Source organism: Brassica napus, chromosome C6 (assembly GCF_020379485.1).
Source record: "Brassica napus cultivar Da-Ae chromosome C6, Da-Ae, whole genome shotgun sequence".
Classification (NCBI taxonomy): domain Eukaryota; kingdom Viridiplantae; phylum Streptophyta; class Magnoliopsida; order Brassicales; family Brassicaceae; genus Brassica; species Brassica napus.
This window is the reverse complement of record NC_063449.1, coordinates 6,289,387-6,309,676: the sequence shown is the minus strand read 5'-3', so window position 1 is coordinate 6,309,676 and position 20,290 is coordinate 6,289,387. Positions and strand designations below refer to the sequence as shown.

The 20,290-nt window shown below is 44.1% G+C and overlaps 1 non-coding gene across 1 annotated transcript; it reads right to left on the bottom strand.

Moving 5' to 3' along the window:
• Window positions 1–1,907: 1,907 nt before the first annotated feature.
• Window positions 1,908–2,014, bottom strand: LOC125589315. The gene has a single exon (XR_007325503.1). It is a non-coding gene; the product is annotated as a small nucleolar RNA R71 (small nucleolar RNA).
• Window positions 2,015–20,290: the final 18,276 nt, after the last annotated feature.

Genomic DNA, 20,290 nt, shown 5'->3' with positions numbered 1-20,290 from the left:
TTGAGTTACCTTTCTAATGAAAGTGGTTTCAAGTCATTTGAAGATGTAATGAAGGAGTTACGACCAATTTACTAGAGGCATATCCACCCTGTTCGAGCATCCTGGAGCGACCTCTCAGAGCGACCTACCAAGGTCTCTCCCAGCCAGAGCGACCAGCCCTGAGCGACTATCTCAAGTCGCTCCAGCCAGAGCGACCAGCCAGAGAGACCATCTCAAGTCGCTCGCATTTTGACGGGGCGAGACACGAAGAAACGCGTCGGGAGCGACCTCTTGGAGTGGCTATGCTAGGTCGCTCCGCGTATTTTGCTTGGACGATTTTTATGTTATTTCAGGGGCCTTTTGGTCATTTTTTGTTGTTTTACATTGCCAAAACCTAAGTTAAGTATTTTTGTAAGCCATTGGAGGCAGGGGATCTTTTTGGTGGAGAACAACTAGTAAAACTTCTAGAGATTCAGATTGCTTTCATCTTGTGTTCTTGTTGATTTCTTATCTATTCCTCTACATGATTAATCTGAAATCCAATATGGGTTTAAGAGGAATCATGGAGATTAGTGAGTAATCACCTTTTGAATTCATGGGTTAAGGAGATCAAGGGTGATTAGGTTAGTTCTAGGATGTTTTAGTGTAGATCATTCTTGTTCCTTGCTAGTAGATTATTCATAATGCATCTTCTGAGTTGGCCACTCAAAAGTTGATCATTAGGCATTTCCCACCCAAAAGGTGTTTGATGAAATGTCTGAGACAACTCTCCTAGGCTTTTAGTATACTTTGCCAAAGACATTTGTTGTTAAAGGTGCTAAGATAGCTAATAGACTTGTTAGTAATGATTGCTTTCATATTATTCAACCAAAGACATTTGATGTTTGAGATATGTTAGCAAATGAGCATTCATCTAGACATAGAGTTTGCTTAGAATTGTGTCTAGGCTTAAGGTCGATAGTTTGATTGATCATTTGCCATCCTTAGTTCGATACTTGATCACCCAAGGTCTAATCCCTATGCCCATGAGTTCTCTTTTCCCTTAGTCAAGAAAGTATCATTCTGTAATTGCTTTCTAGTATTAGTAGTAGTTTAAAACTCATCTAAATCATTGGTTGCACTTAGATTAAGTGAGTACTTGCATTCTCGGTGCTTTGATATCCCTCAGAACTGGTTCGACAATCATTTATACAACAAAATTTGTCTTAGGAGCCTTGAAAACTCCTAACATCAAATTGGCGCCGTTGCCAAATTCTGAGTAGATTTGAACATTGAGATTTAGTCACTTACTTGAGACTAAGTCATTTTTATTTTCTTTTGTTACTGATTCTCCTTCTTCACCTCCCTTTCATCTACAGGTGTATGAACTTGCGGAGCAGGGGTCCATCAAACCTAGTTCCAAGAGCAGCAGACATCAGAGCTTTAGAGAGAGAGAGAGTGCTAGAAAGAGAAGAGAAAAAGAGCAACAGACTCACTTGCAGAGATTGGATACTGATATGGGAGACATACCTCAAAATGATGCGAACGCCAACGGAGCTAACAACGTTCCACCACAACGAGCAGCTCGACCCATTGGCACTTATGACCACCCTAACATTCATGGTCATAGATTGGGAATCCGAGCACCCGCCGTGGCAGCCAACAATTTTGAGATCAAATCAGGACTCCTCAACGTGATCGAGAACAACAAGTATCATGGCTTGGCTCTAGAGGACCCATTTGATCACTTGCACAAGTTCGACAGCTACTGTGGATTGTCAAAAACCAATGGTGTGTCCGAAGATGCCTTAAAGCTCAAGCTATTCCCTTTCTCTTAGGGGGATAATGCACGTCAGTGGGAGAAGTCTCTACCCAGCGACTCTATCACCACTTGGGATGACTGCAAGAAAGCATTCTTTGAGAAGTTCTTCTCTATTTCAAGAACTGCTAAGCTGAGAAATGAGATTTCCAGCTTTCAACAGAAGAACTTGGAAGGCTTCAGTGAAGCTTGGGAGAGATTCAAGGGCTACCAAGCTCAAAGCCCACACCATGGTTTCTCTAAGGAGAGCTTGCTGAGCACATTCTACCGTGGTGCTCTTCCTAAGTACATGGCCAGACTGGATACAGCTAGCAATGAGTTCTTCTTAGGGAGAACTGAGGAAGATGCAGAGGAGCTGGTTGACTACATGGTAAAGAGTGATGCAGTCTACAGTGGAGACCACGACAGAGGCAGTCGAACAGATGATAAGCAGACGAGGAAGGAGTTGAAATCTCTACAGGATAAGATAGAAATCTTCATTGCTGATAAAGCCACCCAAAAGTAGCTGCACTTTGTTGGTAACCCAAGCCAAGAGACACCACCTGTTGTCCATGAGGTTGAGGGTTTGGAAGGTCAGGAAGAGCTGTGTTCCATCAACAACAATGGTAATTGGTAGAAAAAAGAGCCCAACTTTCAGTACAAAAACTACCAACAGAAATCCTATCCCAACAACCAACAGAGTGGTTATCCGCCTAGAAACAACCAGCAAGACAGCTATCAGCCTCAGCAAAACCCCTCGTCTGGTTCCTCTGCTCCTCAAGAGAACAGCACTGATACCTTACTGAAACAAATCTTGGAGTCTTAGACTAGAAGTGAGAAGCATGTTGGTTATGAGTTGAAGAACCTTCATTCCAAGATTGATGGGAGCTACAATGAGCTCAACAACAAATTCTCACATCTTGCTTCTACAATCAAGAATTTAGAGAATCAGTTTGCTTCCATGAACACTCACCAGAATCGCCAGCAAGGATCTCTACCTGGAAAATCTGACCAAAACCCCAAGGAGGCCAAAGCTATCACCCTTAGGAGTGGTAAGCAGTTACCTCCTACAACCCTCACCAGGGATGCTGAGAAACTAGGTGAGGAGGTGGCCATCAACTTAGATGATGATGTGGTAATTGTTGATGAGAAGACCAATGATTAAATTTTGGAGAAGATTATGGAAGCTAAAGGTAAAGGAAAGGTTGGAGAAGAGAAGAAAACAATACAAGATGGTGAAGCTGCTGTTCCAGCAAGTGAGAATTCTTCTGTTCTTCCCCCCTATGAACCCAAACTTCCATTCCCTGGTAGATTCAAGAAGCAGTGTTGGGGTCAAAATTGGTCACGACGGAATCAATGTCTGAAAGTCCGTAAAAATTGGCATGAACGTTTTTACGAAAAATAAATCTTAGAAAAAGATTTATTTTTACGAAAAATCTTGCGGAGAAAATACATTCACGAAAAATCAGAGAAAGACTCGAACAAGGTTGCCGCGTAGCAACCAGCGCAAAAGCTGGTCGCTACGTAGCGACCGAGCTCTCCCCGAAGCTCGGTCGCTACGTAGAGACCAAGCACGTACATGGCTCGGTCGCTATGTAGCGACTGAGCTCTCACCAAAGCTCGGTCACTACGTAGCGACCGAGTGTTGGGGTTGAAAACGGTTACGACGAAGTTAACGTTCAAATCCCCGAAGAAGAAAAATTCTTCGACAAATACTTTTTCAAAGTAAATTCTTCTTTACGAAAAGTTTTGCGGAAGAAACGTGAATCATCGGACAAAAGCTCGAGAAGGATTGCTACGTAGCGACCAAACGTCTATTCCGCTCGGTCGCTACGTAACGACCAAACGTCAATTCCGCTCGGTCGCTACGTAGCGACCGAGCTCTTCCGAAACGTCGATACGACATCAGTCCATGCATTCTCGTCTACCTTTCGATGCTATCTCCCGAATACCGTAGCGAACCCATCTCACGTTCCCTGCCATTTCTAAGATTATCAATCAAACTTTACCGTAAAAATCGCGGAAAGTTCATTCTTTATCGAAAGAAGCCGTAATAAACGCTTCGAGTCGAAAGACGGCTCAAAGGGGCCTATGACATGACTCGAGGCCCAACTTACGATTTTTTAACCAATAGTCCGTAAACCGCATGTCGGTTTACGCTTGGTTCGCAAGGGAAGATAAATGTCAAGTTTCCTCGGATAAATACGCAATTTTGAAGATAATTATGAAGAACGGAAAAAATGGAATATCTCCATTTTTATGCTATGGCGGCTTAAGGGCAGAAGAGGAAAAGCGTAAACCGACCTTGGAGCCAGTATATAAGGGATCCTAGGCGAGAGGCATGGGAGAATGATTTTTTCAGAGCAAACTTAGCACTTAGAGCAATTAGGCAACTTTCCGTTTTTGTTATTCCGAGCTGCGACTCAATTATAGCCGTCTTAGGGTTGCTAGAACTAGGAATCTTGCCAACAGCTCTCGAGCCCAGGCTTATACCTTGTTGTAAACGCTCTACGCAAATTCGGAAAAAGACTTCTATTTTCTCTCTTCTTACGATTTTTATACTTTATCGTTGTCATTATCGTGTTCTGATTTGTTTGGCGTGTGGTATTAACAGATATCTGGGACCTCTGGGAAATTAGGGTTTTCCTAGTTTCCTTATTTAAACGGAAATCGACAGTGCAAATTTTGGTTTCCACAAGCAGCTGCTAGAGAAGTACAAGGCTCTGTTTGAGAAGCAAATGAGTGAAGCTCAGGTTGCAATGCCCATCATCGATGCTTTCATGTTGATTCCTCAATACAGCAAGTTCCTGAAAGATGTTGTAGTTGCAAAGAAGAAGGAGATGGAAGGCATGATGATTCTTACCCATGAGTGCAGTGCCATCATCCAGAGGCTTGATGTTCCAGAGAAGTTAGAGGATCCAGGATGCTTCACACTACCTTGTGCTCTTGGACCTATGGTATTTGAGAAATGTCTCTGCGATTTGGGAGCTAGTGTCAGCTTGATGCCTTTGTCTGTTGCAAAGAAGCTTGGATTCACTCAGTATAAGAAGTGTAGACTCTCACTGGTGCTAGCTGATCGTTCAGTGAAGTACCCTGTGGGCATCTTAGAGGACCTCCCTGTGAAGATTGGAAGGTATGAGATACCTACAGATTTTGTGGTGCTTGAGATGGGTGAGGAGGCTCAAGACCCAATTGTTAGATTTTCAGAGCTCAGGCTGTGTGTATAAGAAGAAGCCACTAAGGGCGAAATGAGAGCTTGAACTGAAGAGAGAAAGGTCTGATTAAGAACAATATGAACTTGGACAGAAACAAGAGATTTAGAGAGATTAAGGGATTTAAGTATAAGAAAGGGGTAGTTTGAGGGATTCTTATCCAAGAACACACTTTGTATTATGAAGGAGGAGGAGAAATCCCCCTCTCTCTCTTAAGAGACACAAAAACGTCCATACATAGCTTATTTATAAGCTTTACACATTGCAAACTCATAAACCCTTAATCTAATGGATAGAAATGACTGAATTGAAATGGATGGCTAGGATAGAGTCTGGTGGGTTGCTGAGGACGTGATGGATGCTGATTGGTTGATTCAAACTGGTCAAGGCAAGGGCTGGCTCCTGATTGGTTCCCTTAAGGCTCCCATGAACCTTGTTCACAAAGATGGCTAGATACATGGTCAAGGCTGCTTTTCCTTTACAGCTCAAAGACAGCCTGTCATTGACCACGCCCTAGCTCTCCCTTATCCACAAACAATCACAAGATAACTCAGGTTTGTCTTCTCTTGCGCCCTAAGTTTGCACAGCTTCATTTCAGGTTGATCCGGAACAAGTAAGGTCGATGGTACGGACCGCCTGTCCGTACCTCGCCCTATTTTTGCACCAACTCCCAATCTCCTCAAATTGTTGAGTCTGAACATTTCTTGGTCGACCTCGGTCCGTACGGATCCGTACAGGTCCGTACAGATCCGTACCAGTCCGTACCGCTCGCCCTAACTTTGCACCATCGCCCAAACTACTCCAAATGGTGTCTAAGTCCCTCCTGGACTTGACCCTATCTTTGCACTGACTTCAGGACACTTCTAGACTTCTTTAAACACTCCTGAAGCCTTGACAGGCAATCTTTGAAGATCTTGCCCTATCCTTCATCAAGACCCAAACTCAACCAACTCCTCTTTTGGCTCCATTTCTTTCTTCAAGTCAACACTCCTCCTCAAGCTTGACTCTAGGCGATCCTAAGTCAAGCTTAGAACCTTGAATAACTCCCTCATTAAAAACCTCACTAAGGAAAACCCTTTGGGACAAAACTTTGATGAGGGAAAAAGAGTAGAGCCAACAAGGTCTGGGGATTGGCCAGTGAGCCTATGTGTCTTAGTATCACCGAGGTTTAGGTACATAGGCTCTGGATCACGGCCTCTTCACTTCAGCACTCTTCTTGGACTTCTTCTTGAACTCGGTTTGTGTCTTCCCTTCTCTCATGGTTTCTCGCCATCTCCATCAGGTAAGATCACCCCCTCTTCATTGAGAATCCAAGTAAGGTACCTGATACATCATTCCACAAGTGTATCAGTTCTCAAGAGATAAACCTATCATGAATGTATATAAAGAGATAAAGATCAGGTTTACTCCCTTGTATAAATGGTGAGGAGTGGCTGCTCTTCACACGCCACTTGAATCCCTCACTTGTTGAGCTTAACAGCTCCTTCTCTTATCATGCAAGCTCATCCACACTCCTCCTCAAGCTTGAGACCGAGTATAGAGAAGGTCCAAGCGTGATGGTGAGCGCATGATAGCTCCAAGATAAGCCTTGTGGAGAGCACCTCCATCTCTTCCAGACTTGATGCTTGAATCCTCCACTACATCACCATTGCACTGAGGAGATACCTCAGCCCACTCTCCAAGCACCTCACACTAGCTTGTTGAGTGACTTTCTTCTTCCCTCCACTTCGGCTGGATCACTCCATGATCAGCTTGCAATGGCCTTGAGTAACACAGGTCATTTGAGCAACAGGATTATCAGGTGTCTCACTTTGCTCCCCTCGTCAAGCTTGGATTGAGTATGGGTCCAAGCTTGAAGTTAGCCTCAATGAGCCTTAAGATCAGGAGCGCAACATCTCATAGAGTGTGCTTCAACCATTGATCAACCCTTCCCTTTATCTCCAATGCCTTCTGGTCACCGGTCTCCTCCAGACTTAGGTGATGACCACTCGCCTTGTGTATCCACATACACCCCAGCGACCATTCCCATTGGGTAAAGTCTTCCTCTTCTACTCAGATTGATTATGGACAAATAGCACATCATGTGAACCTGAAACATCACTCAAACTCGAGCAAAGATAAGACACAAGCATTGGGATCAATCCTTGACTAATCATCAAGTTTGATCTCCAATGTCACAAGCTATGCAACAGATTGAAACAAGCATTATCAAGTTCACATCTTTGCAAGCAATCTCTCTAAGTACAAGCAAGATCAAATCAGATTCAAGACAAGCTACTTAGGCATTTTAAATTCTGCCTTAACTACATCTTAGACTTGAATCTAAGTGTATCAACCTAAGGCAGCAGCAAGATGACAGTATGCACTAACCTTAATCAGTTTCTATTCATGAATGCAACAAGAGATCAGACAATACAATCTATCACACATTCATTTATAACTGAGGCAAAGCATTACTTATCATCAACCAACATCAGACAATGCAAAACCTTAAGTGATTTCAGTTTAATGAAAGCTAATAGGATTTAGACAGTTTCTAACATTCTAGCACAATCATAACCAAACCGGGCAAGCATTTCATTTCTCAACATCAAACAAGACTCAATAGCATCCTGGGACTAAACAAGACAATATTATCAAGCATTTTCAGTCATTAACCCACATATTAAAACACAACACAACACACAACCAGTTTCAATCACAAGCTCATATCAAGAAGGTTTAGGATTAGCTTACAACCAAGGAACCTGAGCTGGTTCCTTGAGCCTCCTTGGTAACAGGCCACGAATCTAATGGATAAGAGAGCTGGATCGTCACCCAACACCTTCTCCTTGTGTTCATAACCTCCTCCTTGACACCACAACACAAAAGGTTCCACCTTTCTTCACAGCTCCAAGTCTCCAACTTCAGGAACAAGATGAAAGCTTTCTTCTTGAAGGGTTTCAGCTTGGAACAGAGTTGAGACATGCCTTTAATGGACTGGAGAGAGGAGGAACGACCAGGAGACACCACCATAGCTTCAAACACCTTCTTCTTGAAGAGAGAGAACAGGCTGGACATCTTCAATGGTTTGGATCTGTGATGAGGCTAGACTTGTGATGTATATGCAGAAGCTGGAACCAAGTTCTGATGAACTTGGCTCTGATACCATGTTAGATTTTCAGAGCTCAGGCTGTGTGTGTGAGAAGAAGCCACTAAGGGCGAAATGAGAGCTTGAACTGAAGAGAGAAATGTCTGATTAAGAACAGTATGAACTTGGACGGAAACAAGAGATTTAGAGAGATTAAGAGATTTAAGTATAAGAAAGGGTTAGTTTGAGGGATTATTATCCAAGAACACACTTTGTATTACGAAGGAGGAGGAGAAATCCCCCTCTCTCTCTTAAGAGACACAAAAACGTCCATACATAGCTTATTTATAAGCTTTACACATTGCAAACTCATAAACCCTTAATCTAATGGATAAAAATGACTGAATTGAAATGGATGGCCAGGATAGAGTCTGGTGGGTTGCTGAGGACGTGATGGATGCTGATTGGTTGATTCAAACTGGTCAAGGCAAGGGCTGGCTCCTGATTGGTTCCCTTAAGGCTCCCATGAACCTTGTTCACAAAGATGGCTAGATACATGGTCAAGGCTGCTTTTCGTTTACAGATCAAAGACAGCCTGTCATTGACCACGCCCTAGCTCTCCCTTATCCACAAACAGTCACAAGATAACTCAGGTTTGTCTTCTCTTGCGCCCTAAGTTTGCACAGCTTCATTTCAGGTTGATCCGGAACAAGTACGGTCGATGGTACAGACCGCCTGTCCGTACCTCGCCATATTTTTGCACCAACTCCCAATCTCCTCCAATTGTTGAGTCTGAACATTTCTTGGTCGACCTCGGTCCGTACGGATCCGTACAGGTCCGTACAGATCCGTACCAGTCCGTACCGCTCGCCCTAACTTTGCACCATCGCCCAAACTACTCCAAATGGTGTCTAAGTCCCTCCTGGACTTGACCCTATCTTTGCACTGACTTCAGGACACTTCTAGACTTCTTTAAACACTCCTGAAGCCTTGACAGACAATCTCTGAAGATCTTGCCCTATCCTTCATCAAGACCCAAACTCAACCAACTCCTCCTTTGGCTCCATTTTTTTCTTCAAGTCAACACTCCCCCTCAAGCTTGACCCTAGGCGATCCTAAGTCAAGCTTGGAACCTTGAAGAACTTCCTCATTAAAAACCTCACCAAGGAAAACCCTTTGGGACAAAACCTTGATGAGGGAAAAAGAGTAGAGCCAACAAGGCCTGGGGATTGGCCAGTGAGCCTATGTGCCTTAGTATCACCGAGGTTTAGGCACATAGGCTCTGGATCACGGCCTCTTCACTTCAGCACTCTTCTTGGACTTCTTCTTGAACTCGGTTTGTGTCTTCCCTTCTCTCATAGCTTCTCGCCATCTCCATCAGGTAAGATCACCCCCTCTTCATTGAAAATCCAAGTAAGGTACCTGATACATCATTCCACAAGTGTATCAGTTCTCAAGAGATAAACCTATCATGAATGTATATAAAGAGAAAAAGATCAGGTTTACTCCCTTGTATAAATGGTGAGGAGTGGCTGCTCTTTACACGCCACTTGAATCCCTCACTTGCTGAGCTTAACAGCTCCTTCTCTTATCATGCAAGCTCATCCACACCATTGATTCTAGGAAGGTCATTCTTAGCTACAGCAGGAGCTATTGTTAATGTGAAGGAAGACACGATTGATCTCCATTTGGGTAAAGAGAACATCCTCCACTTTGACATCAAGGGGAAAATGAGGAAACCAACTGTGTTCGGACAAGCCTTCTACATTGAAGAGATGGGCACTCCTGCTGATGAGCAGCTTGAAGAGTTACCACCTGAGGACGACGAGGAGGGAGCATCTCCCTCTACTCATTCCCCATAAAAGGTAACCCACCACACTCCCTTGTATATACCAGTTCATATTTTGCATTTTAGTTGTCTTTTGGGTATCTCTCTCTCACTCACACAGAGACTGTGTGATTTAAGTGTGGGGGAGGTACCAAGTATTTGATCACGTTTGCTTTGATGATTTTGAGTCTCATGCATTGCATTATACATACATATTTGCATAGAAAAAAAAACAAGCATGTAGTTGCATCATTTGCATCCTTAGGATTGAGTCTACAGCATATAAGATTGCATTCGTGTTGCATTTGGAACAATGATTGGGATTGCCTTATAGCGTCTCTTGGAAAACTTGTATGCTTTGTGCCTTGAAAGCTCCGCTTGAAACTTGTTGTGCTGTGTGAGATTTATATAGCCTTGAAACCAGCTCCAAATGAACCTGAACTTAATGAATCTAATCTCTCTTGCATATGGGCATTTGCATACTAAGTCATGGATCTCATACACATTTGTGTTATCTTATTCCATTCATTACCTTTTTGTTAACCCAAATGGCACTCCACACCCTTAAACCCTTACCATTCTTTGAGACCAACATTGATTTGCTTGAATGAGGCCTCTTTTTGATAGCTTGTCATGTGCAAAATCTTGAGAGTATTGGGAGCGACATAGGTTTGTTCTCATCTTTGGCTAGCAATAGGAACCTCATTTGAGCTAGCATCTAGGATGGTGGGTGATTTTGTGTACTCTAACTTCTTTTATCTTGGGTTTGGGAAGTGAAAAAAGGAAAAGATGACTAAAGAGAAGTCAGAAGATAGAAAGACCCTAGGGACAAGAGAGGTTAATGAGAGAAAGCTCTAGATAAGAAAAGTGTTGTAAAAAAAAAAAAAAAATTATAAAAAAAAAAGAGAGTGAATAAGGAAAAGTTAGAGCTAAGTGTTGAGAAAGATATTGAGTCTCTAGTGGTTAAAAGAAAAAGAAAAAGAATAAGAGAGAGGAAGAATGTTTATCGGGTGAAAAAAGGGATTTGTGGAGTTTGATGTCACTTAGAAAAGGGTAGAAGGATGAGAACCAATCTATGTATGCATCAGTTGCTTCCTTTCTTAGATAGATTTTATATAATGATTAGGTTCCTGTTTTTGAGTGATAGCTAGAAAAAATGCTTTGGAAACCCTTCTTTCATTCTCATGAAACCAACCCTTTGTTCACCAAGCCAAATGACTAGGATCAATTATCCATTTGCAAAAATTCACTTGTTTGCATTGTGCTTAATTTAATGTGAGAGCCGGTTAAGGTGCTTGTTAATTGATGATCCGGTAACTTATGTAGAGGTATGAGTTTCACTAGGCCTTGAGAAGCTAGAGTAGACTAAAGAGTGAGGTTATGCTATTTGTCTCTCTTCCATGAATTTGAATTGATCACTTGAGGACAAGTAAAGAGCAAGTTTGGGGGAGTTGATGTCTTGCACATTTTCATTGTTTTATCCATTCATCCATGAGCATTTTCATCATATAGATTAGGATTTATCCATGTCTAGGTTGTATTTTGCATTCATTATCCTTATTAGGTGTTGGAGTGTGCCATGGAGTGATTTGAGATGTTTGAGAGCATTGTGATCCAAAAGGGGGTGAAAGATGAGCATGGATGGAGCCTTTAGAGAAATTTTCTATTGCTAAGATTTTGTGGAGACACGGAAAATTGAGTTAGATTTCTAATGGAAGTGGTTTCAAGTCATTTGAAGATGTAATGAAGGAGTTACGACCAATTTACTAGAGGCATATCCACCCTATTCGAGCATCCTGGAGCGACCTCTCAGAGCGACCTACCAAGGTCGCTCCCAGCCAGAGCGACCAGCCCAGAGCGACTATCTCAAGTCGCTCCATCCAGAGCGACCAGCCAGAGCGACCAGCTCAAGTCGCTCGCGTTTTGACGGGGCAAGACACGAAGAAAGAGTGACCTCCTGGAGCGGCTATGCTAGGTCGCTCCGCGTGTTTTGCTTGGACGATTTTTATGTTATTTCAGGGGCCTTTTGGTCATTTGTTTTGTTGTTTTACATTGCCAAAACCTAAGTTAAGTATTTTTGTAAGCCATTGGAGGCAGAGGATCTTTTTGGTGGAGAACAACTAGTAAAACTTCTGGAGATTCAGATTGCTTTCATCTTGTGTTATTGTTGATTTCTTATCTATTCCTCTACATGATTAATCTGAAATCCAATATGGTTTAAGAGGAATCATGGAGATTAGTGAGTAATCACCTTTTGAATTCATGGGTTAAGGAGATCAAGGGTGATTAGGTTAGTTCTAGGATGTTTTAGTGTAGATCATTCTTGTTCCTTGCTAGTAGAGTATTCATAATGCATCTTCTGAGTTGGCCACTCAAAAGTTGATCATTAGGCATTTCCCACCCAAAAGGTGTTTGATGAAATGCCTGAGACAACTCTCCTAGGCTTTTAGTATACTTTGCCAAAGACATTTGCTGTTAAAGGTGCTAAGATAGCTAATAGACTTATTAGTAATGATTGCTTTCACATTATTCAACCAAAGACATTTGATGTTTGAGATATTTTAGCAAATAAGCATTCATCTAGACATAGAGCTTGATTAGAATTGTGTCTAGGCTTAAGGTTGATAGTTTGATTGATCATTTGCCATCCTTAGTTCGATACTTGATCACCCAAGGTCTAATCCCTATGCCCATGAGTTCTCTTTTCCCTTAGTCAAGAAAGTGTCATTCTGTAATTGATTTCTAGTATTAGTAGTAGTTTAAAACCCATCTAAATAATTGGTTGCACTTTGATTAAGTGAGTACTTGCATTCTCGTTGCTTTGATATCCCTCAGAACTGGTTCGACAATCATTTATACTACAACATTTGTCCTAGGAGCCTTGAAAACTCCTAACATCAATGGAACAGAAGTTGTTGCCAAGGCTGAAGCACAGATTGTGGAGAAGGTTGAACACAAGATTGTGGAAAGGGTTGAGATACAAACTGTAAAGAAGGTTGAGGGAAAGGTTTTGCAACCAGTTAGACTCAAGGTTGAGAAACCGGTTATTGGGAAAGCTATCACGCAATTGAAGGAGGTTCAGCTAGAAGAAGCTCATGTGGTTGAACAATTACCTTATGACAAGCTCCCATTTCCACAAAGGTTCCTCACTAAAGCTCAAAAGAAGTTGATCTCCAAGTTTAGAAAAGACATGGGAGATGTAGGAGTCAAGCTTCCACGGATATCGAATATGCATGATGCTCATGTCAAACTGATGCTCATCAAGGACATTCTAGCTCACAAAGAAGAAGTAGGAGAGCTCTTAAACATCTGTACTATGCAGCTTGATCCACCAGTCACACCAAAGTCTATTCCAAAACTAGAAACCCAAGGGAAGTTCACCTTGTCTTGCTCCCTTGGTAAGTTCACACTTGATGATGCTCTTGTTGATTCTGGTGCAAGTGTGAATGTGATCTAAATGGAGATGGTGAAGAGTCTTGGAATTGAGAACATGGAGCCAAACACATCTTCACTCATGATTGGAGACTCTTCTTCAACAACTCCATTAGGCTTAATCAAATACTACCCTATGAAGATTGGAGACTGCACCATCCCTATTGATCTCACTGTTTTGCAGATAGCAACTGAGAAGAGAGTCTCATTGATCCTTGGCACACCATTTCTCACAACAGTAGGAGCTTGCATTGACTTTGCCAACAAGAAGGTCACAATCCTCAATGTGAACAAAGCTGTCTCCTACCCAATCAAGTCTCCAATGATGAATTTTGAGTATTGTGGAACCATCACTTGTGGAGAACCGTCCATTAAAAAGATCAAGGATGAAATGGTTGTTAGTAGAAAAGAATGTTGATGGAGAGTCCTCTAAAGAGATGTGTGATGAGCTCTTGGAAAGTGCAACAAAGGAGGAGGTGAGTAGAGCCACAAAGGTTTCTCATGGCAAGAAGAAGATGATGAAAAAACCTCACCCTTCACCTCTTGGTATGATGCCACACACTCTCACTCTTCACCCAATGAAGTTCAAGGATGGAGCTATTGAGTCAAGATCAAATGCAAAGGAAAGTCTACACCATTCTCAAGTGCAAAGGCCATCATCACTCCATAGCTCCAAGATGATCCAATCAAGCTTCAAGAGCTTCTCTCTCAAGTCCTCACCATCACCCTTGAAAGTGGTGTTGGGGTCGAAAACGGTCACGACGAAGTTAATATCCAAATCCCCGCAAAATACAAGTATGTCTTTTCGCAACAAATCATGATCGGTCAAGAGAACATCGCAACGTATGTTCCCGAGATAAAGCTTCGTTTGAATTATATTTAGATTGAACATAAGCCATCGGAAACATACCCAGACCGGTTACAAATAGGTCCGAGTATGACGATCGGGACACGGACGAACCAAGCTCGGTCATTACGCTACTACCGCACATGCACGCTATCCGGTCGCTACGCAGCAACAGAGCGTCCGTTCCGCTCGGTCTCTACGTAGCGGCCGAGCTCTTCCGAAACATCGATATGAAAATTAGTCCATGCATTCTCGTCTACCCTTCGATGCTATCTCCCAAAGACCATAGCGAACTCATTTCATGTTTCCCGCCGTTCTAAGTCATCGATCAAACTTTACGGTAAAAACCGCAGAAAGTTCGTTCTTTATCGAAAGAAGCCGTAGTAAATGCTTCGAGTCAGAAGACGGCCCCAAGGGACCTAAGACATAACTCGAGGCCCAACTTACGATTTCTTAACCAGCAGCCCGTAAGCCGCACGACGGTTTACGCTTGGTTCGCAAGAAAAGATAAATGTCAAGTTTCTGCGGATATATACGAAATTTTGAAGATAATTACAAGGATCGGAAAAAATGGAATATCTCCATTTTTATGCTATGACGGTTTAAGGGAAGAAGAGGAAAAGCGCAAACCGACCTAGGAGCCAGTATATAAGGAGTCCTAGGCGAGAAGCATGAGAGGATTTTCTCAGAGCAAACTTAGCACTTAGAGCAATTAGGCATATTTATGTTTTTGTTATTCGAGCTGCGACTCAACTAGGTTATTGCCGTCTTAGGGTTTTAGAACTAGGAATCTCGCCAACAGCTCTCGTAGCCTAGGCTCTTACCTTATTGTAACGCTCAAACGCGAATTCGGAATAAGATCTACTTTACTCTCTTTTTGATTTCTTATACTTTATCGTTGTTATTCTTGTGTCCTGATTGCTTGGCGTGTGGTATTAGCAGATATCCGAGACCTCTGGGAAATTAGGGCTTTCCTAGTTTTCTTATTTAAACGGAAATCGACAGTTCGAATTTTGGTTCCCACAGTTTGGCGCTAGAAGGAGGGGGGTACGGATCAATCTAACTCTCAACCACATCACGCTCAACTAGACATGTCAACTGACGACGCGGATAACGTGCAGACTACTCTTAACGGAAGCAGTGGCACTGACCTCCACACTCCCGCAGCGGACGTATCCGCGGCCAACGCACCAGCCAACGCCGCGGCGCTTGAGGAGTTTAAAAAGATGTTCGCCACCTACAAAAAAAGGTCGTAAGAACAAGATAAGCTCGTGAACACCTTGACCAAACAAGTTGAAACTTTAACGGTAAGGACTCGAACAATCCGCCCCCGCGGAACCACTAAAGTCCGTGGGAAAAGACTCGACTTCGCAACCCCAATCGACAGGCCTGGATCCGTGTAGGCCTAGCGAGAAATCTCTCATCGAAAAGGGAAACCCTGAAAGTCCTCCGCCTCCCACGAAGGCTTCGGAGGACAACGGAGTCAAGCACGTCGACTTGGATCCTAGCAATGTCTCCAACGATACTGATGAGGACGTCGACAGACATCCAAGGAGGACTAGAAGCCGATTCGCTTGGGAAAGCTCTTCGTTAGACAAACCAATGATAGAAGAGGAGGAAATCCTCTATTGGAACGAACAAGAAGAGCTGGCTGAAAAGCAAAACGAGCTCACTCGCAGTAAACGCCGACAGGCTCGGAAATCTGCTGGCGAGACGTCGAATATCCGTGATCTTCGCGACTATATCACCAAGACTTTGGCAGAAGTAAGAGTCGTGAAATCCCAAATCCATCACGCTACCAGCGCTGCACCCGAGATCGACAGGCTGCTAGAAGGGGCTCGGAAGACCCTCTTCACCACTCGCATCTCAGATATGAGGGTATCTGATCCGGGAAAACTCAGAGTACCGAGGTATGATGGTACGACCGATCCGAAGGCGCACCTTCAGGCTTTCCACATCACGATGGTAAGAGCGAGGCTGAAGGACAGCGAAAAAGACGCCGGCTACTGCCGCCTGTTCGTCGAGAATCTAGAAGGGGCAGCCCTCGTATGGTTCCCATGCCTTAAGCGAAACTCTATCGGAAGTTTTCGACAGCTCGCATCGGAATTTCTCAAGCAATACTCTATGTTCATAGATAGAGAAACTTCTGATGTCGATCTCTGGAGTCTGTCCCAGAGGGAAGACGAACCCCTCCGCGAGTTCATCAGCCGATTCAAGTTGGTAATGTCCAAGGTCAGTGGGATAAGCGACAAGGTGGCCATTGATGCGCTCAGAAAGGCGCTCTGGTACAAGTCAAAATTCAGAAAATGGATAGCCCTCGACAAACCGCGGACGATCCAGGACGCCCTCCACAAGGCGACGGACTACCTCATGATTGAGGAAGAAACGAAAGTCTTATTGCAAAAACATAAGTCGGCGAGACCATCCTCGAAAGATGTAGATCCAAAAACGAAGAAGAAGAACCCTCGTAACGACAAGTATGTCCATCACGAGGGGGAAGATCTCCAAGGAGCGCACAATTACGCGATCAGCTCGGACCAGGGCCGAACCACGGGTAATACGTGGACTCGCAATCAAGGATATTATGAAAACACCTTCTGCGAGTTCCATCAGTCCCGAGGACACTCCACGACCAACTGCAAAGTCTTGGGAGCAAGGCTGGCCGCGAAGCTACTAGCTGGAGAGCTCTCGGAAGTGACCAGCGTGAAAGATCTCATCCTCGAGACCGATCGCCCCCCGAAGGCGGACAGAAATCCTCCCGCGAAGAAATCTCCTCAAAGAAACCAATCTGGGGATAAACGCGGCAGAAGGCCGGACGACAAGAGGAACGATAACAATCGTCGCAGAGTCAACATGATCATTGGAGGATCGCAATTCTGCAACGATACGGTTTCGACCATCAAGGCTTACCAGCGGAAGGCAGAGTCGAGCGCAAACTGGCCTACATGGTCTCCTACCCGAGATGATCAGAATTTCTCAATCACCTTCACAAAGGAGGAAGCCGGCGGGATCGATCAACCTCACTGCGATCCGCTCGTCATAGATCTCGTCATACGAGATCTGGAAGTCGGCAGAGTACTCATTGACACGGGAAGCACAGTCAATGTAATCTTCCGCGACACTCTCAATCGGATGAGCATCAAACTGGGAGAAGTAACTCCAACGCCGAAACCGCTCACGGGTTTTTCAGGCGAAGTATAATTGACCCTCGGGTCAATCCAGCTGCCAGTCATGGCCAAGGAGATCACGAAAATCGTCGAATTCGCGGTGGTCGATCATCCTGCCATCTACAACGTGATCATGGGAACCCCATGGCTCAACGCCATGCAAGCCGTTCCATCAACGTACCACCTAGGTGTCAAATTCCCGACCCCAAACGGAGTCGCAGCCATCTGGAGATGTCAGAAACAGTCGCAACTATGCTTCCTCCCGGAGCACAAGTTAAGGCAGATGACGTCCTCTGCAACGGCAAATCGCAAGTGCACGAAGATAGATAAACCTTCAGCCAAAAACATTTCAAGAAAAGACGATTTAACATCGTCTGCTGACGCAAACGCTACGGGTGTCGAAACTCAACACGAGTCTGAAGCCGACACTACGACTCAACCGGAACATCCGGAAGAGAACGCTGACCCGGCCACGGTCATCACGATCAAGGCGGTCAGAACGGTGACAATCGCCAAGTAAAAATGCTCGCGGCATAAAATAGAACTACGAGATGGCTTGATCCTCGAAAGAGGTACGTAGGCAGCTCGTCGAAAGACGAGTTCAGCTATCCCCATCTCTAAAAAGGGGGGGGGGAAGTGGGTGCATATACTCGTATACTCCCACACAGGAAAAGATGCGTTATTGTAATCGAGTTTTTTAGAGATTTCGAAAATTTTTACTACAATATGCGTCGCTCCTTTTTAAGACACTTGCGCTTCAATTAACGCAAAAGTCTCAGAACACGCTTAGAAAATCTACAAACGTTAAGACTCTTGTCAGCAGTTTCATACGGCCCAAAATCTCAAAACAATCCCTCTTCAGCACCGAATATATATGTATAGCCTTCGAAATAACTGCAAGACGTCGCCAAGTTAAAAGTCGAGACGATGAGAACAAATTGTCCGAACGCGGCCACAAAAACCTTACACTCCGTTCGTCAATTGGCCCCGACGAACACATCAGCCATCTTAAACAAACGCAACTTGATCACTCTTTTGATCTTCGAACGTCCAACACAGAGATGAAAGGGCGCTACAAAAAAAAATCCGAAATTTTGGTCTAGCACTTCCAGTTGGCTTAAAAATTGTCTCTGGAAAGATGCTCGATTCGTACCATACAAGTCATATAAGCCGAGAACCTATCGCGGGCTTTAAATCGGTATGAATCAGGTAGAAATCGCAACAGGAAAATCGATAGCCGGCAAGTCACCGCACAAACCTTAAAACCGAGAGTAAACCTAGGTCTTGCCCTAACTCCATCGCATTGGTTTCAGACATCTCAAAGACATGATATCTAAACGATACGAGATCCTAAAATATGTCTCTCCGTTCATATCTCAACGTTTCCGAAAGTTCGTAAGAATAAATAATTTTTACGAAAACTCACGTCTCGAACAAACCAACAGATTGAACGCCTCAACGAAGTTAAATATGAGAAGACAACTCATGTTTACTTCAAACCCACTCGAAACAAAGTAACTCAAACAAACATCCATTATATATATAAACCGCATAGCGGTAGGGGTTCAAAGCCACCAACGAACAGTCCCGATAAAAATAAAAGCGGCCAAAACAGGCCCATACAAAGTTCGAAGGCCACACTCGGCCGGACATATATGAACGAAGGCCACACTTGGCCGCAGAATACTAGATAAGGGAAAAATTTCTTCCCATCAAACACTCACCTCTCACAGATCAAAGTTAAAATTCCCGGACAAGGAAGCTCCGAATGCATCCGCGGGATAGTTCACTTCCTCATCGTCACCAGCAAACTCGGTCGTGGTCTCTACGGTATCAGGAGAAACCAGAATGGGATCCCTGAATCCTTGAATCCTCTCGTCGATCGGAGAAATGAGCGTCTCAGCGTGAGCATGATCCTTCATGCCGCCCTTCATTAACTCCATCTTCCTCTCGAAAACGTAGTCATCCGCCCGCGTCTTCCAAAGGCTCCCAACTGAACCGTGACACTCATGGAAGTCGCCCAGCGAGTTGAAAGCATCCTTGAGGTTCCCGTACTCGACCTGGAATTGAGAGGCGCGAGTCCTCATCACCTCGATGATTTCCCTCTTGCCCTTCTGTTCCGCCCTGCGAACAGTCCTCGCATGCGAGCAAGATCCGAATGCATCCGCGGGATAGTTCACTTCCTCATCGTCACCAGCAAACTCGGTCGTGGTCTCTACGGTATCAGGAGAAACCGGAATGGGATCCCTAAATCCCTGAATCCTCTCGTCGATCGGAGAAATGAGCGTCTCAGCGTGAGCATGATCCTTCATGCCGCCCTTCATTAACTCCATCTTCCTCTCGAAAACGTAGTCATCCGCCCGCGTCTTCCAAAGGCTCCCAACTGAACCGCGACACTCATGGAAGTCGCCCAGCGAGTTGAAAGCATCCTTGAGGTTCCCGTACTCGACCTGGAATTGAGAGGCGCGAGTCTTCATCACCTCGATGATTTCCCTCTTGCCCTTCCGTTCCGCCCTGCGAACAGTCCTCGCATGATCACGAGCGAGTTGAGCATCTCACGCCAACAATATCGTCTCGCATGCGAGCAAGATCCTTTTCAGCCTTCTCCGCTTTAAAGCGATAGATCATGGATTCTCTATGGCTCGCCTCAATGGCAAGGACCCTTTCTTAGAACTCCTCTTCTTACTCGACATCTCGTGTTTTTCTTTTTTTATCAAGAAGGAAATGATAGAGAGAAAGAAAAAGAAAAAAGAACTTTTCAAGAAATCTCTCTATGAGAATGAGTAAGTGTAAAAATTGTGAAGAAATTACCTCCCTTCTTATAGGCATAAGAAATTACTATTTACTTACGGATTTCCGGACACGAACTTCTACCAAATACACCAATCTCGTCCGAACTCGCCATACCGCATGTTGGGATCTCACTAGAAATCCACGATCCTAACAAGCTGGGGGGCTAACTGTTGGGGTCGAAAACG